This window comes from Mastigoproctus giganteus, chromosome 9, assembly GCF_048544385.1.
Source record: "Mastigoproctus giganteus isolate SK-2022 chromosome 9, ASM4854438v1, whole genome shotgun sequence".
Classification (NCBI taxonomy): domain Eukaryota; kingdom Metazoa; phylum Arthropoda; class Arachnida; order Uropygi; family Thelyphonidae; genus Mastigoproctus; species Mastigoproctus giganteus.
In genome coordinates, this window is record NC_143583.1 from 132,598,980 (window position 1) to 132,626,764 (window position 27,785).

The 27,785-nt window shown below is 36.7% G+C and overlaps 1 protein-coding gene and 1 pseudogene across 4 annotated transcripts in view; both read right to left on the reverse strand.

Annotated features, from left to right (window-relative positions):
- The window catches only part of LOC150080742 (uncharacterized), a 95,549-nt gene that overhangs the window by 59,318 nt on the left and 8,446 nt on the right, over positions 1 to 27,785 (reverse strand). The gene's annotated exons all lie outside the window — the stretch shown is intronic.
- Positions 17,136 to 17,510, reverse strand: LOC150080743 (small ribosomal subunit protein eS27 pseudogene; annotated as a pseudogene).

Below are 27,785 nucleotides of genomic sequence, written 5' to 3' on the forward strand. Positions count from 1 at the left end.
GTGGTATTACACTCAGGACAGTGGCGAATGAAAAAGACAAGGGGGTAATTGTGCAGTCAGATATGAAGTTTCCACAGCAGTGCAGACAGGCTGCCAGAGCAGCTCATGGGGTCTTGTCAATGATATACAGCAGCTCTACTAGCAGGGATAAGGAGGTGATTATCCTACTGTATAAGGCAATGGTCATGCCACACCTTGAGTACTGCATACAGGTCTGGAGGCCTCATTTTAGGAAGGATACAGAGCTGTTGGAATGAGTACAGAGAAGGGCAACAAGATTGGTGAAGGGAACAAATGGGTGCTCTTACCAAGAAAGGCTTAAGTTCTGCAAAGTGTAGTATCTGGAGACTAATCACCTGCAAGTTGAGCTGACTGAGGTGTAAAAGGCTTTGAATAGTTTGAGCAAGCTCCACGCTGATGGGATTCTTCCTCTTGTTCAGATTATGCACTCGAGGAGGCATAAATTCAAATCGAGGAAGGACAGTTGCAGAATAATTGCACAAAATTTGGCTTTTGGCCAGTGAGTGGTTGATTGTTGAAACAAACCATCTGTTGTCATGGAAGTTGATAGCTTAAAGAGATTCAAGGAAGAACTGGACAAAGTTTTGGAGCAAATGGATAGGTAGGAGAAATGGAAAGCTTGTTTTTTTTCCTTCGCTAATGCTATATAAGTTTGCTTTCTTGCATCATATGCCTACTAATGCTAAAGGATGTCAGAAGAATCTTGATGCTAAGAGTCCCCAATAGAGATATATGATCTTGCCAAGAAATCATGCATTCCACCTTCCAGTTTAAGAAACCTGCTCCTGTACAACCACCTTCAACTTCTCGAATATCTGCTACCAATTACTTAAATGCTGATCTCCAGTGAGGCAAAGATAACTTAGTTGATTTCAATCCTTCTAAAACTCAGTCTTATATCTCACAAAAAAGGATTCTTCTACTCCTTTGATGATACTCTGCTTTCTTGGCAAGATCATATATCTCTATTGGGGTTGTTGTTATTTGGTTTTTAGGAGCATTAGCAACTAAGGCCTTATTGCTCCGGGGATATGCGGTGGTCATTCCCTGACCTTTCCACATCCTCCATATTTGGTGGTCACGGGCTCGAACCCCAGTCTAACCAAAAACCGTGTGCTACGCACTGCCGCTCCTGCCCACCTGGCTAAGGAGGCGCCTTCTACTGGGGATTACCCTGACTTATCTCTTTCGGCATAAGAACATTACAAATATTGCTTCCTCTGCATCTACAAAACTGGGTTTTCTCTTTCGCTCACAGCATTACTTCTCTTCCAAACAACTGTTCACTTTGTATAAATCGCAAATCCGCCCTGCCATAGAATATTGTTTCCACATCTGGGGTGGTGCCCCCAAAACCTCTCTCAGGCTTCTTGATTCTATTCAGAAGAGGGCAGTTAGGTTAATTAATGATTTATCTCTAACAGAGTCTCTCCACTCGCTGTCTCAGACATTCTGTTTCTGCTGCATGCCTTTTCTATAGATACTTCTGTGGGCAATGTTCTTCTGAATTGGCTTCTATAATTCCTGCTCTCTCTTCCAAAGCATTCCGAACGTCTGCTTGCAACCAGTCAACATCCTTTTATTGTGCAACTTCAAACTCACAGAACCAACTTTTCTTCTTCCTCATTTATTCATCCAACTTCAGTTTTCTGGAACAACCTTCCTTCATACATATTTCCTGAAAATTACAATCTACGGAAATTGAAGTCTAATGTTTAACAACTTTTTTCTTAACCTTCTGCCCATGCACGGACTAATTACTATATGTTCTAATACCTCTCATGTTTGGGGTTTACATTTAAAAAAAAAAAATCTGGGCATATTTTTTTTTTTTTTTTTTTTTAAACTGGGCACTGTCATCTGGGCAGAGATGATTTCTGTGGAGAACAGTGAAATGAGGCAACCAGGAATGGCCCCAACTGAAACCAGAGAACAAGAGGATATCACTGGAAGAATTCTGTCGATTCCTATTCCTATACATATATTCTTGGTGGGGTTTGCCTGTATGATAAATATGTCTATTATAGTTTCTACTCTTGTGGTGATTTGTCTGATCCAAATGGTGGAGTTTTGGCTCCCCCAACCCATATTCCCTAACTGGATATTCTTCTACTGTACTCTCATTCTGGTACAGAGTTTATGGTATGACTGTCCTGTGTCCCTTTTTCAACACTGGCAGTTCATCTGATAGTGTTCTGAAAGGCATAGGGGAAAGAATTGAGTGCACTTTGATTGTTGTTTTCTTTCTAATAGTTACTATCTAATCTATACAAGGGTAGTAAGCAAAGGTATGAGTTTTTCTAAAATTTTCTGGCTAAGTTGCTGGTTTATATTGGTGGTGAAATCTTGTGGGATAGTTTCTCTAAGTGATTTTATTTTATTTTTGACAGGAGGGCCTTTGTTTACTTTTACTTTAATTTCTTCGTGTTAATTGAAAGGAACGTAGCAGTCATGTAACCTCAAGTCTTAAAAGTTTAATTTTATCATAGAGATGTGCTGAAATATAAGATATCCTTTAATGTCATTCTTTTAATTCTCTGTAAAATTTATTTCAAAATTACCTGCTTTTGATGGCTTAAAATTCACTTTGTGCCACTTTTTATTTTTTTTTTTGTTTAAAGAACACGGTTTTAACATTTTAATGCATATGCAATATGGCAAGCTTCCAATTCATGAACATCTGATTTATAAACTTTTAATCTTACAACAAAAAATTCTTAACTTAGACAATCAATTTGTGAACTTGAATAATAATCTTGGAAACGTCTCTGCAACTTCATTAAAGCATCATCTTTTAAAAGTAAAATGGGTAAGACTGAAATATTTTCAACTTTTATGTACTATATTTAACATAGACAGTGGACCCCCACTTTGTAATTAGTTCACTGTATGATAAAATCACTTTACAATGGACTCTGCATAATAAAATACCGTTTACTATAGATGCGATAAGTGCCGGTCATTGTGATCAAGTCTGTGAACTGAATTTTAATTCTATTAAACGGTGGTTCAAATAAGCAAAAATAAGAGGAATATTATTCACAGGCTATAAAAGTAAATATATAAAGTGTAAATTTACACTTTATTACCTACCTTACCAATTAACAAAATTAAATGACACGTGAAAAGCATAAGAATATTTTCCACAGGTAAGCAAAATAAAAATAAATTTACACTTACTTACATAGTTTAATTAATACTGTAATGTACATACTAATTGATATTTCTGTTCAATGACTTTTTTTTTTTTTTTTATGGGTTGTAAAATTTAAAACAGTAAAAAGCACAAATTGCAACTAACACGATATGTGCAAGCGAGATACAGAGTAACAAGTTTATGAAGTTTTTTTTAAAAAACAGGAATGAAGAAGATTCTGAAAATTTGTTTTTATATGACAAGGTTTCATGGGGAAACACATTTCACCATAATAACGTAAAAACCCACAGAATTCCAGCTATCGGTATTATCGCAAATGTAATAAGATCAAGATTTATAATAAATTGCACTAACAAAAAAGCTCAATAAACCGGAAACTGCAAATTGTTTTTATTGTTTTATGGTAGTGACCTCCAAAAATGTGCTTTAAAAAAAATATCACAAAGCCATTCAAAACTGATTCTTATAGCCAAATCTAGAAGCATCAGTGCCTTCGTCATGATGCTCCTAAAACCAAACTACATATGATAACGATGAAAGTGTAATGCGTTTTAATGATATGAATTGTTTTTTTTGAAATCTGATTCTATAAAGGGCTGATTCTACTAACCAGCAATCATGTAACTGTCGCCTACTTATTTCACTTTATGATGGGCTTACAACCGTCTCCGACCGGACCACATGGTCCTTCCTCTCGGCCAATAACAGCGTTTATAAACATGTTGGCTGTATGTTTTGTTTTTGCGTTCTTTAGTTGAAGTAATTTTTTGTGTTGTGCTTTAATCAATATGTACAATTTCCATTACAAAAATAATCTTTTAGAGAGACAAATTGTTTAGTTATATAGTGAATTCAACTTCCAAGGTCATGGAATGAATTACCAAAAAACAATGTGTTATTGGGTTCACATTTTGGTATTTTCGAGATACGATGGTGTTCTGGAACGGATTAATATCGTAAAGAGGGGGTCCACTGTATTGTACATATAGCATGCTATTTAATTTTTTTTTTTGGTGAATTGTACCATCAAATACATGTCATGAAAGTGTAAATTCCTGTTAGATAAGAGCAATCTCAGTTTAGAATAGTTTAATTTATTGCCTAAGGAAATACCCATTGCTATTCAATTTTTGCCCATATCCCCAGTCACTTTATGCTTCCAGCAATAAATAAGCAGCTTTACAGTAATTTTATTGTAGCTATAAGGTACAAAGAGTTTCCATCAATAAAAATAAAATTTTTCAATTTATTCCGGGTTGGTCACACAAAGTCACATTTTACAAGATAAAGAATATAAGAACATTGCCACATTTAGTAGTCACATGCACACACCTGTAAACTCAAACAATGCCCACGTGATTAGCACAGTTATGATCCCTGTTCTTTCATTGTTTTATCAACTTTTTTTTTTTTTTTTTTTGAGTTAGCTGGTCTAAGGCTAGTTTCATTTCCCAGAAAATTGGGTCTTTCAATCCAGCTAAAAAGCATACTGACTGAAAAATGCACACTATCAGAGATAACAATGTGTATTTTTGATGCCGCTTAGCTTTAGGTGCTTTGTCCCTTAAATACCATTACTTGAACCATGGTCAGGCTGAAACATGTACTAATGTACTCCTACATTCACCATTTGGATCCAATAGATTAATAACACTGCAATTTTACTTGTAGAAGATGGCTGGGGGGTAACCAATTATAAGCATGGGCTAAGAAAGTGTTACTTCTGTGACTCTTCATTTCTATATAAATTATACAGCAATAACTAAACATCAGATGATAATAAGCATTAAAAATGGCATATATGCACCCAAATGCTATTATATGTAATAATATTTTTACATCTGTTAATCACAATTACTTGAATGGCAACTTCTTTATATTCAACATTTAAAAGTTTTCGAATAAGGATCATTTTACAACTTGGAAGTGGAATAACCTTTCTTACGATAAATAATATATTTTTCAATGTGGCTCACTGTAAATCAGCAATATTCATTAACCAAAATGTTTTAAAGGTTAGAGAACAATCTTTCCACATCAAAGGGACTAAATGACTTAAGATGGAATTCCTCAAAAAGGTCATCAATGTTTCTTGAAATATAATTAGGAGTACTTTTTTAAAACAATATGAAAATATTTTGTATCTTCTCACTCATGTCTCAATGGTTGGTTAAAATTCTATCTAAACTTTTTCTACTCTTCGATTGCACGACTCAAAGAAAGCCACCATATTTCATGTTCACTTATAGAATTAACAAGCAAGAAAATTGAGTCTTGATGAACAGCAAAACGTTTTTTAGCAAAAGAATTGAAAAGAAGTACCTCAGCAGCCGTAGTATCCAAAGCATTGACAATTTTTTTTTTTTTTTTAAAGAATTAAAAGTTCTGGCATAAAATGTAACCATGCACATAACTATGTTCCCTACCTTGTCAAAATAGGCACTTGTGGAAAAAAGAAAGTCAAGTCACATATCTCTGTAAAGAGCGATGCATGTAGAAACTTTTACGGTCTCTTTTATACAAGAAATAATTCTCCTGAATTGTTTCTGCAAGTCTATGTAAGACAAGGACCAAAGCAAACATCAGAACAGGTTTGGCAATAAAGTTCCCAGACTGGTACAATAAAATGCACACAAATTGAAGGATCTCAAAAATGGTTTTATTTTTATTCAAAGTAATTATCACCTGATTGAAAAGCACTTATTACACCATTCTAAAAGTTTCTGAAAAGAGTCAGCGAAAGCATCCAAAGAGATGATGATCAGTTCGGAGGTTACATTTTTTACTCTCTTCAACATCCTCAAATCTCTCATCTGAGGGTAGATTTTGCCTTTTGAAAGAGGACGAAGTCTGCTGGTGCTAGATCGGAAAAATGGGGTGGATGGTTGATCTGTACAATTCCATGTTTCATCAGAAATGTCATCAGAGAAGGTGTGGAATGGGTGAGGGCACCATTGTGCAACGAAAACCAGCTGCCTTTCTCTCGAAATTGCAGCCTTACCCAGGAAATGCACTCCAATAGTCCTTGAAGCATCTGTACATAGAATGCAGCCAATGCTGCATTCTATCCCCTTCAGATACTAATTCCTTGTGAATCACACCATTTGTTGAAAAACACAATCAGCATTGTCTTGATTCTGGACCTTCTGTAAATGAAACATTTTGGGTGTTGGTGGTGATTTTGAAGTCCACTGCATGATGACTCTTCACCTCTGGGTCAAACTGAAAGACCCAACACTGATCTACAGTGACAATACAATCAAGAAAATTGGGATTGTCTTGACAAGTGTGAATGAAGTCTTTGCATGATGACACTCTTTGTTGCTTCTGCTCATCTGTGAGGCATAAATTTTGCAGACCTTCCTTTTCCCTAAATCTTCGTGAAGAATTTAATGACTCACCTCCTTATTCATATCTAACTCATCAGTCATCATTCTAAGGGTGAAACAATAATCTCTTGCTACAATTTCCACAACTTTTGCAACTCTGTCCACATTTTGAGAGGTTGACAGTTACCCACTTCTTGGGTCATTGCAAACATCCTCACATCTGTCTTTGAACTGCTTATACCATTCAAACACACTGGTACAACTTTCATCACCATAAACAGTTTTAACAGTTTGTATGTTTCTGTTGTGGATTTTCGCAGCTGAAAGCAAAATCTGATATTCGTTCCTTGCTCCATTGCAAAATCATGACACAGAGCGTTAATGCTACGAATGAACTGGTTGTTACTTGCAATCTGTTAGCCTACTGGACAATCTCTGTACCACTATCACTTGGAGTAAGTTTGAACTACAAAATACCATTTCCATTTATTTTCAAACTCAGACATGACCACAACAGCACATCCTGAAATTTTATTGCCACATCTCATATGGAGAGCACCACAAACAAAAATGTAAACCTTCTCAACCATGGGCCAATTTTCGATTTAGACATAACTAACAAAGAATCACTGATATATCTGACTTTAATAATAAAGGAAGACTCATTCATATATCTTGCAACTGTGGAGGGATTCATGTTTCAGACAACTGTACCAGCAAGCAAATGTGAACGAGTGGGTTCTTCATCTAATCTCTTATGCCAGTGTGAAATATGACTACAAGGAATTTATCATATGCAGAGTTAAGTAACAGGAATCCAGATGCACTGTTTTTCAATATTAAATACCATTACATAATTCTCCCTCAAGGTATATTTTTGTATGGAATGTTTTGATTTATACATTTTTTCAAAGGATTCGAGACACAAATCCTTTGAATAGTTGCTTTTCTCTTCTTTTGGGATAGATGACTTGCTAAAAATAACTGATCTGACAATTTTCTTTTTTTTTTTTTTTATTGGCCATAATTGTGCAATGACATTTCACATGTTGATCAGTGTGGATTTTTTTCGACATAGAAATAGTCTTTTTGCAAACAACACAAAATATAATACTATCACCCATAGTATCTTTTTTGGGATTGGGGATCCACAATTGAATATTAGTAGTAATTTGTTTAGTAGTAATTTGATTTTTGGAATTTTGAATGAACTCTCCAACAGCTTATTTTGTTAATTTTTATGCTAAAACCGAACTCCTCTGATATTCATGACAAGAATATACTTTCACTTGACGCCATTTGTGGCACAAGAATTAAAAAACACTGTTGACATATGTTTACAATGACTGAAATTGCATTCTCAATGTCTGAAAAGCTGCAAATTAATGAAATATGCAGTGCTGCTAGTAATATTCATGTTAACGTTCATTTGTACTAAACCAGCTACAATATGAATTTGTATGTATAATCCAATGGCTACTAATAACTGTTGTCCACACACAATATCAAAGTTTACACAATGGAATTGTGCTAAACTGCAGTGCTATGGTGATTTTTGCTAAGGCAAAAATATTGTGTACTTGTATACACTTCATTACTTATAAGTACTGGCTCCTCATGTGCAATCCACCTGTACTCTATATTTGCAGTAAAGATATTTTAAAATCTTATTGTTAAAAAAAAAGTTTTGAATTTTATTGTTAGGACATCTACCTTACATAAATATTATATTTATTCTAGTTGTTAAGCATTTTTGGGAGTGAAAATAAAATTTTTTTAGAACACATTCTCTCGTAATTATACCATTTTATCAAAAGCTTTTCAGGAATGCATAATAAAAACAAATATAATATTATTCTTGTGTTCCCATCATCCAGCAATAATAAAAACGAAGTTCAAATTATTTTATACAGAATGAAAGATTACAGGATATAATACATTGAGAACTGTACTCAACATAGAACTGTTTCAGGGTATTGAGTTTAAACATATATTGAATCATGGAACTTTACCAGGCATTAAGGGGAAGGGAGAGTTAGAGTCTCTTAATACAACAAAGTGTTTTTATTAGGATAGTCAGACATTAGTATTCAAAAGAAAAGGTGCATTCAAAACTACATTAGCAGTTTGAGGTTACTTGACAACTTCATAACTATATTTTTAGTTAATTCTAATTAATTCAAAATAGCTAAATCACGTGGATGCTGGATTATTAGAATTCTGTATTCTGAAAGAGGCTGATGTCTAAATAGAGCTTCAATTTACACAGTGCCACATGAAACCAAACTTGGTTTCATGTGGCACTGTGTAAATTGAAGAATGTGTTTTAAACCACAGTTATATGACATACCTAGTACATGCCATACACTCCACTATAAAATAAAATGTGTAATGTGAAGTTAAACTTCTTATTCCCATCACTATATACACTATACTATTACTGACTGTTGAAAAGCCAAGATCATACTCCTTCATTAAGTACAACATGATTTTCATTTTTTGTAGTTTTCCACAAATATTTTCTGTTTTAAGGTTAAAAAACATGTCAATGTTTTTTAAATTTCTAATCTTTTTTGAATACCATAATGGATGGATGAGTTATGGATATATTGTCAAATATAAATACACTTACCCAAGTGATACTTTAATGCCAGTGGCCAGGCAAAGGACAGACTTCAGTACTTCTGGCAGTTACTTTTTAAGGTTATGTGGAAAACCCATTTTCATCATTTTCCAACTTTATGAAAAATTTGCTTCAAACTAGTTTTTTAATATAAATTCTTTTGTTAAATGAATTTTTAATTATTTAATTCAATCTCTCTCTCTGCTGTAGTGGTGCAACTGTCTCATTTTTAAAGGACAATTGCATCACCTACAGTTTTAAAGGCTCATGCCAGTTGCATGAGCTTTTCAGATGAATGGATAGATGCTGGATAGCAGGGCTTTTGCTTTATCATGATTAAAATTTTGAATTTATGTGATATTAAGTGAATGGGAGGGCACATGAAATCCAATTTTTTTCCTTTTAACACTATAAAACCACTCAGAGTACACCCAGTGGTAACTTGCAACGCTTCTCAATAAAAAATTCAAGAAACCACCAGAAAGATTAAAACGGGTGCAACTAATGCCTGCAGTTGCTCCTAGCATATGGGCTCATCTCCAGCTATCTTTGCATTGGAAAAATTATAATTCAGAAACAACTTGTTTAGTGAATTTTATAATTTTGATTTCTTGTTTAACAGTAGTATATAGATATGGTTAATATAATCTTTGTAACTAGTTGAGAAGCTATTATGCAAAAATATAACAATGAATGAATGACTGGATGAGTCTTGTTGCTCCAACAAAATAAACATACTAATCTGTTTCTCTTTTCTCACAGGAGCTGATTCAGCAGGTCTATCGTGCATTTTTTTTTTTTTTTAATATAAATTATTTTTCAAGATTACTTTGTTACTAAAGAAATTAATTCATTAAGTGTTATTTTTATTAGGAAAATAAATATTACTTGAGATGGCTTCTTTTATGAATAATTTATTTGTATCCAGTTTAAGATTTTATTAAAGTTTAAAACATTAAAGTAGATAATATACATATATTAGTATATGATTTTTATAGAATAACATTTCAAGAGCATATTTGCCTCAAAACACAATGGAACTATTACTTATTTTCTACCTTTCTATGATCCAGATCCCATTCACTTAATGCTGATGCTTGTAGCAGATAATACACGTATACTGCACTGTATGCATGCACACATATTCACAAGTGTTTTGCATGTTGTGTGGGATGAAAAGTTAATAGTTTATAATGGTAAAACCTGAGATAACCTTATTTCAGCTCAGGAATTCTGAAAGACTTCAGATTGATGAAATCTTTAAAAATTCCTCCAGTCTCTGATGGGATTTGAACCCAAACAAGTAACAAATGGCAAAACCACTACATTGTTATGGATATCAGTCTGTCACAAATCCACTTGTATTTTTCATACAATTATGTTAAAAAACATAGCCAGTATGATTAAATCAATGTTTTCTGGTTTTGACTGTTTTCTTCTGTCATAAATGTGAAAATTGTGAAATAAACATATGCGTCTCCTTTCTAATGTCATCAACTTCATCTAAAAGCAAAGCATTAACAGCAGGTTCTCTTGTTGAAAATGGTCATCTCTCTCTCTCTCTCTCTCTCTCTCTCTCTCTCTCTCTCTCTCTCTCTCTCATCAGAGAACAAAAGACAGTAGAATACATGCAGTGTAGGACTACTACACTCACACGTAAATATAGGCATTACAGATATGTCACTTCTGACTCTGTATATGTCAGAGAGAGAGAACCACTGGCGACGGCACAGTATGTTAACATGTGAATACCCATGTTGGAGAATGCTATGTTTGTTTGGTTTTTAGAAGCATTAGCAACTAAGGCCATATTGCTCCGGGGATATGCGGTGGTCATTCCCTGGCCTTTCTGCATCCTCCGTAATTGGTGGTCATAGGCTCGAACCCCTTTAATCAAGAAGCGTGTGCTACGCACTGCTGCGTTGGAGAATGCATGGAATGCAATGAAACAACATTCATACAGTACAGACAATGTACAATTATGTGTTCAATAACCTTTATAATTGGCTTGTTAGTGGAATTATGACCTCTACAAGGTGTCTTTATTTATTTAATAAATTAATAAGACCCATGGGCCCTCCCTACCACTTGTCTGCACTACACAAATTTTGTTGGTGCATACTGTATCCACATCAACATATACGGTAGTTTTGTAATGTTTTGCAGGTACCTTAACAGCCAAATCTTGGTTTGTTTGTTTGTTATTTAGTTTTTAGGAGCATTAGCAACTAAGGCCACATTGCTCCAGGATATGCGGTGGTCATTCCCTGACCTGTCCGCATCCTCCATATTTGGTGGTGACAGGCTCGAACCCCAGTCTAATCAAGAAGCGTGTGCTGCCAAATCTTGGAGTAGCAATACAGATAAAACAGAAGCTGAAACAAAAGCTTTATTGAAAGTTAACATTGGAGGAAGGCAAATGTATGTTTTGCACTAATGTGCAAATATAAATTATTTTTTTATGGCTATGCTTTTCCAATTAAAAAATAGTAATGTTCACTGAGAATGAATAACATACTTGAGGAATGCTAAAATTCCCACTAATCTAATTCTAATAGGTATTTAAATTTTTAATTTTCCTATTTTTGATGAGCAAATACTAGGGAAGTATTTATACACTATTAGACAATTAAGAAAAGCAAACAAGGAATACAAAACAGGGAATATAATTTGTTGTGGTATATATATAAAAGTAGGAAAAAAGGGGGGGGGGGAGGTAAGAATCAAGAACAAAGTATTACAAACAGGATGGCTAAGCAACTTCACAAATTAGAAGGAACTAACAAAGGCTGTAGAAAAATTGAAAAAGGTAGAAAAATCCTGTTTACTCATCTTTTTTCTTGTGCTAATCACACAAGAAAAAAGGTGAGTAAACAGCAACTGTCAATAACCAACAAGAGGGAATCAAATCTAGCATCTGCTGGGGAGGGAAGGGGTAATACAAAGGAATGGCCAAGCACTCTGACCTTAGAAAGGGTTGTTTTGAATGTGGCAAATAATCATGAGGTGAGAAGCTGCTTGGATACAATACAGAGATGTGCTTACAGTGGGATAGATGGAGAGAGAACCAAAAAAATAATACAGAATGTTCATTTAAACAGAGGTGGTCTGAATACATACATGAGGCTCCAATCTTGTAATAATTATGAAAAGAATTGCTGCTAAGAGACATTACTGCTTCACAAAATTCAGAAACTGTAAAATTCTTCAAATCCTGGGAAACAGCCAAACAACTTACTTCAGAGTAAAATAGGTGTCTGAATTCTTGAGGGAGGATTTCACCCAGAGTAGCCAAGCAGATGGAGATCAGGTGATGAAGAAAGAAGAAAACAAACAAAGAATGAAAACTGAGGACATAAGGGAAAACAAGTGACAGTACTGTCAAGAGATCCCAGTGAATATCAAATAATACTCATTTTCAAGAGCAAAAGGTATGCCAAACCTGGAAAAAAAGTGCTAATCGCACAAGAACCAAGGAGGTCATTAAGAACAAAAGATGAAAAGGGATAACAATCATAATAGGACATTAAGTGCAAGAGGGAACTGACAAAAAGCATGTAGGCATGGTGAATTGCACAAAGGTGCTAAATAAAAAGGGGCGCTAAAACCACACAAGTGAGACGGTAATCCATTAACAAAATGGGAATGGATCAGATGATGGAAGCAACAGAGATTACAAATATCAGGTGCAAAATAAGAGGCCCTAAATCCCCACTAATGAAACGGTAAATACATCAATATAATAGGAATTAGAGGTCTGCACTGGCCTTCAGGCCAATTAACAAGAACAATGTTCAGGCTCGGCTCAGGTACAAATAATCGTAATGAATTGTTATTTCAAACATTTCGGACTTTTTCTTACATATATTTTTTAAAAATTTTTATGTATTTAAATTCTTAAAGGTTTTTTTCAGAAAAAATGTGTATTATTTGTCTGTTACACTTTTAACTGGACAATAAGGCACACTTCACCAACATTTCCAAAAGTCACTGAAATTTGAACTCTTTTGTGGAAATAACCCAGTCTACATTTTGCTGAGTAAAATAGCTTTTACTCTTTAGAGGGCATTAAGTTGCAATTCACGTTACATTAAGAGTATGATGTGAGTCGTTATGTCCCCTGGCACAGGGTCCCTGTTTAGTTGTAAGAGTCTGATACCGTTAATCCCTAGTTCTACTACATCCGAGATTTTGGGTTAACCTACTTTCAATTCTAAGAACTTTCATTTGTAACATTTTCTAACTGCTTCTTTGCTATATCCAATACTGACCAATAATTTAGAAATAAAGGTAAGCTGAATGCTTACACATCATTCATACAGTGAGAATTGCCAATGAAAGAAGTGACGGTCAGTTCTAACTTTTTAATTTAATTATTAATAGTAACAGGTGTAGACCTCATCATGAATGTTGATGAAATCAAAGCAAAACTGAAAAGCAGACATATTTTATGTAAAAAGGAAAGCATGCTAAAAGTGATGTATGGAAAAAATTTAAAGTACATGATGTATCTACAAATGAAAAAAATTGATGCTGTTCAGTGCATAAAATATCAATCATTTTAAAGTAATTCTGCAACAAAATTGGGAAGTTCCCATTTAAATTGCCATTCTTGCAAGTTTCCAGTCAGTACTGGCCAAAGTTCTACTATCGAGAAACATTTGCATTCGCAACAATCATCTTCACATATATCTCAAAAGATAAGGGGTAACTAAATTGTGTGTTTTGTTGTGTTGCAAGGATGTCAGATCCTTTGACATTGTAAGTGGTACTGGTTTCATAAACTATTCTCAGACTTTAATAAAAATAGGGGCTCTCCACGGAAATTTAAACATTAAGGATTTATTACCATATCCCTACTATTTCTCGCAATACACATAAGGAAGCAGAAAAGATATGAACAGCGCTTATTCCCATTCAGCCTTTAATTAATTCACGACAACGTAGTGCATCTACAGACATGTGGAAAGATGAATATAAACATTTATCGTACATCCCACTGACAACATTGCACTATATCGAAGAAAACTATATTATTCACATGTGAATTTCCTGATGATAAACTGCTAATAACAGATGTTCTCTCTAAATTAACTTTCATCACTGATCAAGGAACTAATATTGTGTATGCTCTTCAACAGTGTCAGAATGAATTGCAGTTGTCACATAATAAACACAATACTATTAAATACTTTCAAAGAAAATTACCTGAAAGAAACTATTGCTCATTAAATTACTTAGACGAAGTTAAAGATGTGACATATTTGAAGCATTCTGGTCTCGTTCGTCACTTGAAAACTACTGTTTGTCAAGAGTAATACTTGCGGGAACAATAGAATTGACATGTATGAATCTTTTGATGTCAGCTATGACGACATCACAAATATTGAACGTCGGAAAGAAGAGAAAATGGTCCATGTCCAACAAGACAATCTTAAAATGCTGATTAATTTCCTCAAACCATTTAAAGATGCTTCAATGCAACTTGAAGGTGATGCATATCCAACATTGCAGCTTGTTTTGTCAATAAGATATAGCCTGTTGAATCACTTGACAATTTCGATTTCTGACCCTAACAATCTGATTGAACTAAAAAATAAAGCTCGTCAACTTTTAAATGAAAAATTTACCATACATAAATTACATAGAATCGAGTCATTCCTGTGGCCAAATTTCTGCCAGTTAAAGATGTTATCAGATCAAGAAAAACAAGAAACAATACAGGACATAAGAGATTTAATAGAAGAATATAAATGTGACAAACAATCACTATCCTCATTTATATACCAATACCAAAAACAACACCAGTACATTAAGATCAGTGTAGCAATGACACGAGGAGTCTGTTACAAAGAAAGTGAAAACACGAGACTTTAGTACGTTCCAAGACACTGCTGAAGCAAAGATAAGTGAAGATGATGAAATTGATAAATATATGCATGTTGATGTGATGGGCCATGTTCAACCCAAAAACCTATTGGAGTGGTGGAAAAATCATGAAGGTGAATTCAAATATTTGTCCAAAGTGGCTAGGCATGTACTTTGTGTTCCCACCAGCAGTGCAAGTTCCGAAAGAAATTTTATTGCAGCCGAATTAGCAGTGCAAGAGCATCGAACCAATTTAAGTAGTGACAGTGTTGACTATTTTATTTCTGCACAACAATTTGCAATAAATACAGTAAACGGAAATTTTATTACATTTTATTTTTTTAATAATTAATATTGATAATTATTTTGGATAATTATTGTTATATAATTATTAATACTGAATTTTTAATCCGAAAATTCATTTCTTTATTATTATGAAACTTTAGAAACTAATGCTAGATTTTATTTATTAAAAAGTTTCAGTTGGTTTGTTTGTTGTTTGTTTATTTGGTTTTTAGGAGCATTAGCAACTAAGGCCATATTGCTCCGGGGATACGCGGTGGTCATTCCCTGACCTTTCCGTATCCTCCGTATTTGGTGGTCACCGGCTCGAACCCCGGTCTAATCAAGAAGCATGTGCTATGCACTGCTGCTCCTGCCCACCTGGCTACAGAGGCACCTCGTTTCAGTTTCAGTTGGGCTGAGATAAAAATTGGTTCGGACGGGCTGGGTATTGGTAATGCATTTGAAAAACAAATTCAGGTTTGAGTCAGGCCAGGTAAAAACTAAAAATGTATGCCCACGCAGACCCCTAATAGGAATGGATCAGATGAGGAAAGCAACTGGAATTACAAATGTCAATAGAAAAAAAATTCAAAAAAAAAATAATAATAAAAAAAATAAATAAAGATACAGCGACTACATATAAGTGGATGGCTGAAGAGAGGTTTGTATAAAGTACTGTGTGTGTGCACAGTTAAATTTTATTTGGTTAAATAAGTCTTAGGAAGGTAGCCTCTGTCTTACGTTATTTTACATTTCTAAGTTTATTAAGAAGGTAATCAGAACTTACATATTTAGTTTTTTAATAATTTAAATTTGAGAAGTGAAATGAGATTAGATGAACAAAAGAAGTTCTATAAGTTTCCAAATAAAAGCCTGTGTAATGTTTGGCATCCAATGAGAGGTTGCTGTGACACGTATGTCCAAGTGTTGAATGACTGTAATACTGAAATCAAATTAAAATTCATAAACTTTACCCACATCTGACATCATTCATGTAGATACTTTCTGCTCTCACTGAAGACCATGTGCTGAGTACTTGGAGCTAAGGCTTCAACTTACAAAGAGGCTTTATTTAATATAATGTAATAATTTTTGTAATTTTAGTTTAATTTTTAAGGAGGGAATTTTTAAAGGTAATTCACTAGTACTTATTTTTATTATTTAAATCTTTACCCTACTTTTACTTAAACTGTGCTTTCAAATGGGAAAGTTATATGTAACATGTCACAGGATATCATGACTGTTAGGGGAAATGTCACTGACAATTTACAGCCTTTTCCCTTGTACTCACTGTCACCCATATGCAGAACTTTATCTGATGGCAATTCCTTTTTGTGTGCTAGATGTAGGAAATGTGATCTTAAATTACAACTTTGGGTACTGTTAGGTTAAGTGAACATACAACTCAAAATTCAAAGGAGGGGGTGGGACTCAACAGAGATCCAAGTGTCTGATTCTATACTCTGTGATGCTCTCCTGAATCTGGTGCCAGGAGCAAATAATTCAGTGCAGAATGCTTTGGTTCCAAACAGGAACTAATCTTACTGGGGGATTCAGGTGTAAGGGAAACTGAAATATATATTCTGCAATAAAGACAAAAGGAACATAACCAGAGTGTGTCTATCAGGTGCAAAAAAGTATGACATGACTAACCAGTTATCAGTTTTTAATAGTAATAAAGGTGATCCATAGGCACAAAATACTTAAAAACATAAACAGATGACCGAGTTAAAAAAAATGTCATACTATAAAGATGTCACATGAAGGACAAAGTGTTCTTATGTTTACAATTCTGCCCAGACTTGATAGGAGGGAATATTTTTTTTTTTATTATTTTTTTAATTTATTTTATTTTTTTTTGAAATTTTACTTCTTCAATGTTGCTTCTTCCTGAATGAACAACCTTCTGTTAATCTTGCTTTGCCACCAGTTGGTTGACATAACACTGGAGAGCAATCAACACACAAAACTACAGTCTGAGCATGGCTAAACACAGTGGTAATCTTGTAACAGCCAGGGCATTTAACATCCATGAAAAAGGAGTTTGGATGCTGGACAAGTCTTTTAAGTTTGCACTTCCTTCTCTCTTCATCTGCTGATGGATGAAGCAGGTCTTTTGCCAGAGGCATTTTTTTATCCTGCAGTAAAAACTAGGAAAATTCCAAAAGTTATGCTTAACTTCCACTTGCTCTGAAGCACGACGTTCGCAGATGTGCAAGGCACACAGGTGGATGATGATGAGAATATATGATGAAAGCCCTGTGGATCAATTCTAGAGTTGAACTGTGCAAGGCTTATGGGGGGAGATTTTTCTCAGTGTGGTCTGTCCTAATTAACACATTCACTGCGTCATGATTCAAATATGTACCATAAGGTTTTTAATCCACCTAGATGGGGAACGATCTGAATTTTAGAACTCTTTCTTCTGATTTTACAGAAGGGAAAAAACATGTTTGTCAAGCGACCTTCACCAGAAGCTGGCTAATTAGAGGAGTCACTAATTCTGGCTAATTAGGGGAGTCATTCTAGTGACTCCCCTAACACAGGGTTAGGGGAGTCACTAGAATGACATAGGTTAGTGACAGGTCAAAATCACACTTGCACCCTCCCTGTGAGTATGTGTGCAATTACCCTATGAACATAAAGAAACAGCAAAATAAGTTCAAAAATCACAAACCACTGGGAAATGTGGTATGTGACTGGGTATGTTTAAGCTGGCCTTCGGAGCCGAGTGGTCAGGAGCAGGAGTGCAGTAGCACACGCTCTTTGAGTAGACCGGGGTTCAAGCCCCTGACTGCTAAATATGGTCGATCTGCCAACCCGCACTGGACCAGCATGGCAGATTATGGTCCATTTCCCTCAGCATGAATTGTTGAAGAGGCTTCCATCCTGCAGTGGGTTGATAATGGCTGCAGTTTATGTTTAAGCAACTATGAGAGATGCATCAGGATTGTAAAAAGCCAAAAGATAGAAAATTTAATTTGTTTATATAGTAATGCCAAGAATATTGTATATAAATTAAATGATTTTGAACTTCTTTTCATTAGGTCAATCCATACTGATACAATAGTCCTAACCGAGACATGGTGCCACCCAGTGAAAAATTTAATTATGGAGAGTAAAGTGTGTTCAGGAGCAATAGGGAGGGTTATTTACATTTGAGCAAGCCGACAATCAAGATGCCCCCCTAGGCTCCCATCTATATGCATCTTAAGATGATCTGCAGCTTGTTACTGAACCTATAATTGTTGGTTAACCAAACAAACACAAACAGACAAGGAGTCAAACCCAACTGGGCCTACCCAAACATAAATAATAAATCTGAGAGCAACCATTGGTCTCATGGAGGGGATAGGCACTCACACCCCTACCCGAATTACCATTCCCATCACAAGAGGTTGTTTTTTTTTTTTTTTTTTTGATTTGGTAGTTGTTGGCGCATCGGCTTCTGTGGCCATATTGCACCTTCCAAGGTTTTTGCAGTACTTTGATCCAAGCCCGAGGCGGGAATCGAACCCGCGACCTTTGGGTTGCCGGGCAGGTACTTTACCCACTCGGCTAGCCCGGTCGGCACAAGAGGTTGTGCACTACTATCTGTTCTCCTCAGCTTAATACAAATCAAGTGAAATTACATCATATCCTACAACCACAAACCTGGTGTTGCAAAGAAATAATAACAGTCATTGTGATGAAACTTATCAGTCCTGTCTCTATTCAAAGTTGCCATACTGGTTGACTTCTGGTGGACTACTAGACCCAACAAGACCACTGGGTCTTACCCACAGAAGAGACCATGTCAAAACATAACAAATTTATAATACCCTGGCCCACACAAGGGAAGGTCAGGGGAAATCATGCTTATTATCAAAAGTCCTTTAAAGATCAGACTATATCCATCAAATTCAGATGGACACCACACCTGAAGAGAGGCACAGAACTTTTAGAAAGAGTTTTCTGTGTGTGTGTGTGTGTGTGTGAGAGAGAGAGAGAGAGAGAGAGAGAGAGAGAGAGAGAGAGAGAGACAGAGAGAGAGGTTTATGGCACATAAAGCTTCTGGGGCTATAGTGTACCTATTCATAGTGAAATGCTAAAAACAAAATTCAGTTGTAATGACTTGATTTTTGTTACGGAGAGAAAGAGTTCAGAAAAGGGCAACCAGAACAATGAGGGGTGCTAATTGATGTCCATATGAAAAATGGCTTAGAAAGTGCAGACTGTAAAGCATGATAATGAGACAAAGCATGACAATCAGCATCTTAGGGAAGACCTGACAGATGTGTCTAAAGCTCTGAAGGGAATCAGTAAAATGAATGAAGTAGGTAGATTTTCACTGGCAAAAGAGAGAACCAGTGGGGCACAAATACAAAATTTTGGGAGGAAACGAGGCTAGGCCTCATGAGGTTTACTTTTGAGCAGCATGTCATAGATCGCTGGAATGAACTGCCTGCAACAGCAGTCAAGATTGAAGGTTCAAAGTGTAACCGAACAGGCACTTTTTAGCAACGGTATGAATGATAAGTTTGCTTGTTTTTTTTTCGGCATATGAAGAAAAGATCACTTCCTTGCATCATTTTGCCATTATAACACTATATACAGTGATCCAGAGTTCTGCCTAAGTTACTAATATCTTTTTAAATTTAATTTATTTAAAAAGATATCGGCAACTTAGGCAGAACTGTGAACATAGCCCAAGCCTTAATGCCAAGTACCCAGAACTTGGTCTTCAGTGAGAACTAAGTCTCTCCATGATTAAAATCAAATGAAGGTAAAGCATATGATGACTTTTGATTTGATTTCTACTACCTCCATAGCTGAGTGGTCAGGAGTGGGAATGCAGTAGCACATGCTCTTTGAGTAGACCAGGGTTCAAGCCCCTGACCACTAAATATCTAGATCTGCCAACCCGCATTGGACCAGCGTGGCAGATTATAGTCCATTTCCCTCAACATGAATTGTTGAGGAGGCCTCCATCCTGCACCGAGTTGATACTGGCTACAGTTTTTACCTCATTGAAATATCACCGCAATGCTGTAGTTGTACTATGTAGGCCACACGTGGCCCAATTCTAGGCATTAAAGGCGTTACATTTTAAAATTCTAGTAATAGGCGTTACATTTTAAAATGGAAGTTTTACTTCCATAACTTCTTAGCTGTTCACTTTTTTTTTTTTTTATGAGAACCCCAAACACGAGAGGTATTAAAACCTATAGTACTTAGTACCGTGCTTGGGTTTGAGATTAAGAAGACGAAGAAGATATTTGTTGACATTGGACTTGAACTTCTGTAGATTGTAATTTTCAGGAAATACGTATGAAGGAAGGTTGTTCCAGAAAACGGCAGTTGAATGAATAAATAAGGAAGATGAAAAGTTGGTTCTGTGGGTTTGAAGTTGGACAGTAAATGGATGTTGGCTGGTGGCGGCACGTGTTCGGACTGTTTTGAAAGAGAGAGCAGGAATTATAGAAGCCAATTCAGAAGAACAGTGCCCATGGAAGTATATGTAGAGGAGGCATGCAGCAGAAACAGTGCGTCTATGAGAAAGCGAGTGGAGAGACTCTGTTAGAGATGAATCATTAATTAACCTAACTGCCCTCTTCTGAATGGAATCAAGAAGCCTGAGAGAGGTTTTGGGGGCACCACCTCAGATGTGGAAACAATATTCCATGGCCGGGCGGATTTGCGATTTATACAGAGTGAGCAGCTGTTTGGAAGAAAAGTAACGCCGAGAGCGAAAGAGAAAACCAAGTTTTTTAGATGCAGAGGAAGCAATATTTGTAATGTGCTTGTGCCAAGAGAGATTAGAAGTCACGGTAATCCCCAAAAGAGATATATCATTTTGCCTAGAAATCGGAGTGTCACTAAAGATAAGCATAGGACCAGAAGAATCCTTTTTGCGAGATATAAGACAAGACTGAGTTTTAGAAGGGTTGAAATCAACTAAGTTGTCTTTGCCCCACTGGAGAATTACCTGAAGATCAGCATTTAAGGAATTGGTAGCAGATTTTCGAGAAGTTTAAGCTGATTGAGCAGGACAAGGTTTCTAAAATGGAAAGTTGAATGCAATGTACTATCATCGGCAAAACTATGGATAGGATTTCCAGTCAATGGAAGAAGGTCATTGATATACAAGAGGAAAAGAGTGGGGGAAAGAACTGAACCTTGGGGGACACCGGCATTAGTGGAGAAGTTAGAAGACAGAGAGCCATCTACCATCACCCTCAGTGAGCGATCAGAGAGAAAACTGGATAACCAATTACTAAAAACAGTTGGCAAACCATAAGATGGAAGTTTGTTTAGAAGACCTTTATGCCAAACACGATCAAAAGCCTTTGAGATGTCAAGAGCAACTACTTGTGTTTCACCGAACCTTTCCATTGAATTAGTCCATAAATGGGTAACATAAGCCAGAATATCTCCAGTGGATCGACACTGATGGAATCCATACTGGTGATCGTTGATCAGACGGAAGGTTTCTAGGTAGTTTAAGAGTTGGCGGTTAATTGATTTCTCCATTACTTTAGAAAGAGTAGAAGTAATAGCAATGGGAGGGATTTGTCACCCTTTTTAGGAACTGGCTGGATACGAGCAAATTTCCAAGCAGAAGGAAAAACACCTTTGGAATAAGAAATTGAAAAAAAAGGCGGCAAAGAATAGGAGTAAGTTCAGGAGCACAGGTTTTGAGAACAAGTGGAGAAATACCATCAGGACCTGGAGTTTTCTTAGCATTAAGATTCATCAAAATCCTTCTGATATCCTTTTGACGGAAGACCACAGGAGGCATTGAATGGAGCGTGTTGGGAATGGTGGGAGGTGTTTTACCAAGATCATTAATACATGAGCTGGAAGAAAAATGGGATGCTAGCAGGTCAGCTTTATCCTTGGCTGAAGTGGCAACAGAACCATCTGGTTTGGACAGAGGTGGGAGCAAAGATGGGCAAAAGTTGCGGCCAATAGCTTTGGCAAGAGACCAGAATGCCGGCTACCATTAGGGCAAGAAGCAAGTTTTCTACTCTTAGCCTGTTCAAACTCTAGTTTGGACTGGTTAATAACTGCTTTGCAACTGTTGCGAGCTTTGGTGTAGGCAGAAAATGAAACTGAAGAATTAGAAACAAGCCAATTACGATATGCAACATTCTTCTCTTGGACAGCCTTAGCACATTTATTGGAAAACCAAGGTTTAGATAAAGGACGAGATTTTAAAGTGGAGTGTGGGATAAAGGATTCCATTCCTGCAAGAATAATTTCACTGACACGATCTGAGCAAACGTTGACATCAGAAGTTTTGAAACAGTAATCCGACCAAGGAAAAGAAGAAAAGAAGTCTCGCAGGTCATCCCATTTTGCATTCTTGTAATGCCAAACAACACGTGGTTGGGAATAGCCATGAGATAAAGGTTCCATTGGAGAAGAGACAATCACCAAGTTGTGATCTGAAGTGCCTAAAGGACCTCTCACTTCGACCGTGTACTTAGAAGGGTTGTTTGTGAGAAAAAGATCAAGCGTATTGGCTGTATGATTAGGATTGTCCGGTATTCTTGTAGGTAAATGGACAATCTGTGCTAGGTCATTAGTAATTGCAAAAGCCTCAGCATCTCGACCTGCTGTGACTAGAAAACGGAAGCCAGCTAGAGTTGTGAACATTAAAATCACCAAGGAAAATTACTTCACTGTTAGGAAAGTTGGACTGGAGAAAGTCAAGTTGCAAAGAGAGGAAGTCAAAGAGCTCCAAGTGATTAGTGGAGTTGGGAGAACGGTAGAGACAACAGATGAATTTGACACAATGAGGTAGAGAGATTTTAAGCCAGAGAAGATCAAAGAGAGGAGATTCCAAATTGACAAGTCTCTGACAGGGAATATCAGAACGGACATATGCACAAGTACCACCTTTGAGGCGAAAGGAATCATACAGCGAATAATTTGGGCATCTGAGATGAGCAGTAGATGAATCAACCGATATCTGAGATTCTGTCAGAAAAAGTACATGGGGTTTGGCAGACTGCAAGTGGAAATGGACATCGTTGAGATTAGAATTGAGACCACGTATATTTGTGAAATGAATTAGGAAGTCCTTGGGAGGTTTAGATCTTTTCGCAGATAAGCTTGCTCTATTAGTTTGACAATTCATGGTGTATTCAATAGTAAGAAAAAGTAGGTGGGACATGCTGTATGAAGTAATGAAATTTTTGGATATGGCGTACATGTGGTAAGAATATACCCAGATCCTTGACATAACGTGGCCTCGACAATGCTTCCCGCATACACACTACTCGGACTCCCTCCAGTCACTATCTGGCAGAGTAGAGGCAGCAAGATTATACACTAGCTGATCCGGAAGCTTCCTAGAGAGTTACCAATAGGTTCAGTCCGGTGTACTAACTAGCGGTCGGCCTGCGAACACCGTTTTAGAGCTGTACCCTCGAAATGTAAGGAATATTGGATCTCGCCACGACACTCATCATAACCTCAAAAGTCATCAATCATACTGCATGATGGTAGAGATAGGGAAAGGTTGACCGGAACTTAGCTCTAGAGACTAAACATGGGTTCCACCATTTCAAGCCTCCAATAAGCAAAGTGGTGGTATTTCACCGGTTGATGAGAGTCATCTACCACCTAGTACTGCCTGGTAACATAGAGGGGCGGCGTTCCTCCATGTGGTGTGGGCGCCACACCTCGACCCCTGCTTACGTTGGTTCACACCTGGGTGGTCACCCACCATGTACTTGCGCATGGAGGTTATACCCAGGATTACTAACAGTCCCACCATCGTGAAGGTGCAAGCAGAGGATTTGGCTGTCACAGACCGTCCGGACTTCGCCGAAATTTTGTCCACTTGACTTCAGTACCACCCGAATATCAGTTCCATCAGCGTTTTAGACTCCCAGATAGCAAGCACAGCTTGTCTGGCATATCTGAGAGAATGTCTGTGACAACCTCAAGGACCACTTAGACAAAATGCATTAATTGCTGTTTGGTGCATGCTTCCAAACCCTCCAGCATATGACAGCACGACAAAACAAATGGCCCTCAGTCCCCAGCAGCTTTCACTCCCCCTCTTATGGCAGCGAGAGGATCAGAGTGGAAGCAGAGGGTGCTAAGAATCTCTGGGTACGACCAGGCTGCCATGCACGGAAACTGAACTTGGCCTGTTACAACATAAGATCACTCATCGGTGAAGACAGGATATTAGAGCTGGAAAAGGAATTAGAAAATGTGAATTGGAATATCACTGGTTTGGCTGAAACAAGAAGAAATGAATCATTTATAAGTTTATCAAGTGGAAATCTGCTGTACACCAATGGAAACAGTGAAAGGAGTGAAAGTGGAGTTAGGTTTCTGGTCCATAAAGATTTAAAAAACAAACATTTTGGAATTCAAAAGTACATCACCAAGGATATCAAGACATACTCAAGATTTCTAAGAGGTACAAGCTAAAGGTTATAATGATTTATGCACCAACATCGAGCCATGATGATGAAGAGGTTGAAGAAATGTACACCAAAATTGAGAGTCTTCTAGATGAGCAGAAAACCCACTACACTATTATTATGGGGGACTTCAATGTAAGGTTGGAAAAAGACAAAACAGTGCAGAAAGGGGAACTATAGGAAATTTTGGAATTGGTGAAAGAAATGAAAGAGGCGAAAGACTTGTGGAATTTGCAGAATCTCAAGGATTGTCAGTAATGAACATTTTTTTCAAGAAAAGAGTGAACAGAAAGTGGACATGGAAGAGTCCAAATGGATTAACAACTACTGAAATTGACTTCATCCTCACTAACAAAAGATATATTGTGAATGATGTTAGCATCCTGAATAAGGTAAATGTTGGAAGTGATCACAGAATGGTAAGATGTACACTTGATATAGATGTAGGAAAGGAAAGGAAAAAACTGACTCGAGTAAATAATACAAAGGTCTTTGAAATAACAGAAGAGGAGAAAAAGCAGTATGTACTGGAACTTAAGAACAAGTTTGAGCTTCTGCCGACTGCTCAGGACCAAGATATCGATGAGGAATATTACAACTTTCTGAAAGTGATAAAACCCAAGAAACCTATAGGGAAAAAGAAATCCAAAGAAGAAAAAATTAGTCAAGAAATACTTGTTATGATGAACCGAAAGCGAAAAATGAAGAGCAAGATAAACACTGACAGGGAGAAAATTGAGTATACTGAGTTATGCAAAGCCATTAGAAAGAGACTCAGAGAGGACATAAGAAGATTTAACACAAGAAAAGTAGAACAAGCATTAAGGGAACATAAAGGATTTAAATCAACAGCCATGAGCAGTAATACAGAAAGACAAATGATACTGAAACTGAAGAATAGCGATGATGTAAACAGCAGAGAAGGCATAATTCAAATAGCAGAAGACTACTATAGAGAATTATACAAGGAGCGAGGGAATAATGCCAGCAGTAGGGAAGATGGATTGCAAATTAGCACCACATATGACATACCTGATATTCTTCCTGAAGGGTAGAACGTGCATTGAAGAAAATTAAGAATCAGAAAGCCCCGGGGGAAGATAAAGTTACTGTAGAGTGTTAAAATTGGGAGGAAGAGACATAACACAAAAACTGGCAAGGCTCTTCACAAAGTGCATTAGAAAAGGTGTGATGCCTAAGCAGTGGAATAATGCAATCATAGTTTTGCTGCATAAGAAAGGAGATAAATCAGAAATTGGAAATTATAGGCCAATTACCTTGTTATCCCACATCTACAAGTTGTTCACAAGGGTCATTACTAACAGATTAGAAAGAATACTTGATGAGAATCAACTGAAAGAGCAAGCTGGCTTTAGGACACGATTCTCAACTATGGATCACCTTCAAGTAATATCACAGCTAATGGAGAAAGCAAATGAATATAAAACACCATTATGCCTGGTATTTGTGGATTATGAAAAGGTATTCGACTCCATACAGCATAAGGCAATGTTTCAGGCACTGGAAAGGCAAGGCACAGATACGCCACATATTATGATTTTGAAGAAAATATATGAGAATGCTACCTCCTTTATTAGTCTAGACAAAGACAGTAGGAAATTTTAAATCGAGAAAGGAGTTCGACAAGGGGAGACAATATCTCCGAAGCAGTTTACTGCTGCCCTTGAGGAAGCTTTTAGAAGATTAGATTAGAATAGTTGAGATATGGCCTAACCATGGCCTTGTACAAAGGAATAATCCCCTGCTACCAACATGACTGCATATCATTGACAAAACCCCATGAGCTGTTCTGGTAGTGCATCTGCACTGCTCAGAGAAATTCATATCTGACTGCACAATTACCCACAGCTCTTTTTTTTAATTTTTCACTATTCTGAGTGTAGTACCACACATTTGATATGTTGATCAAATGTTGTTTATCCAAGTATCCTGCCAACTTTCATATCATCTGCAAATTTAAGATAAGCTTAATATGCCTTTCCAATATTGTTAATAAATACTGTAAACAGTAAGGGGATCAAGCAATGAATCCTGAAGGACACCACCATAGTCCACAAAAAGCTGTGTCCATTTACAACCATTCTGTCTTCTCCCACCCAACCATCCCTTTATCCACAGCAGTAACTTGCCTGTAACGTCACACTGCTCCAATTTGTACAGCAGTCTTTTATATGCAACAGTACCAAAAGCTTACTGAAATCAAAGTACAGTAAGACCCCCATATCCACAGGGGATATGTTCCAAAATCTACTGTGGATGGCTGAAACTGCGGATATAAGAGAACACCTGCTGACCCCATATACAACGTGATTTTCTTGTACATACGCATAATAAAGTTTAACTGATAAATTAAACACAGTAAGACATTACCAACCTTAAATACAGTAATAATAAAGTACAGCAGACTATTTATTTACCAGGATTGGATTAACCTGGACACTTCAAGACCAAATGTTTAGTTTGATTTAGTGTATTGCGTCCATTGTTGTGTTGTGTTCCGTCGCACCGCAAAAGGACAAACTGTTTCATTATTTATGTCAGGGATGTTGGAATTTTTTTTTGTTTAGAAATCACGAAAATGATGGGCAAACGCAAGAGTTGTGCTTTCAAATTAAACAAAAACTTCAAATTATTCAAAAGTTTGAAAAAGGTGCAACCGTTAAATCTCTAAAGAACCATTATAATGTTGGTGATCAAACCATACACATTATAAAAAATAAAGGGAAGCTATTCAACTTAAAAGGTACCTCCGTAGCCGAGTGGTCAGGAGCGGAGTGCAGTAGCACACGCTCTTTGAGTAGACCGGGATTCAAACCCCTGACTGCTGAATACGGTCGATCTGCCAACCCGCATTGGACCAGCGTGGCATATTATGGTCCATTTCCCTCAGCATGAATTGTTGAGGAGGCTTCCATCCTGCAGTGGGTTGATAATGGCTGCACTTTATTTTTATTCAACTTAAAAAATCAACATCGTAAAAAATAAAGGGAAGCATTGTACTGGACACGCGAGTAGCATGTGTTAAGGTTTTTCGGTTTGTTCCCCCTCATGGT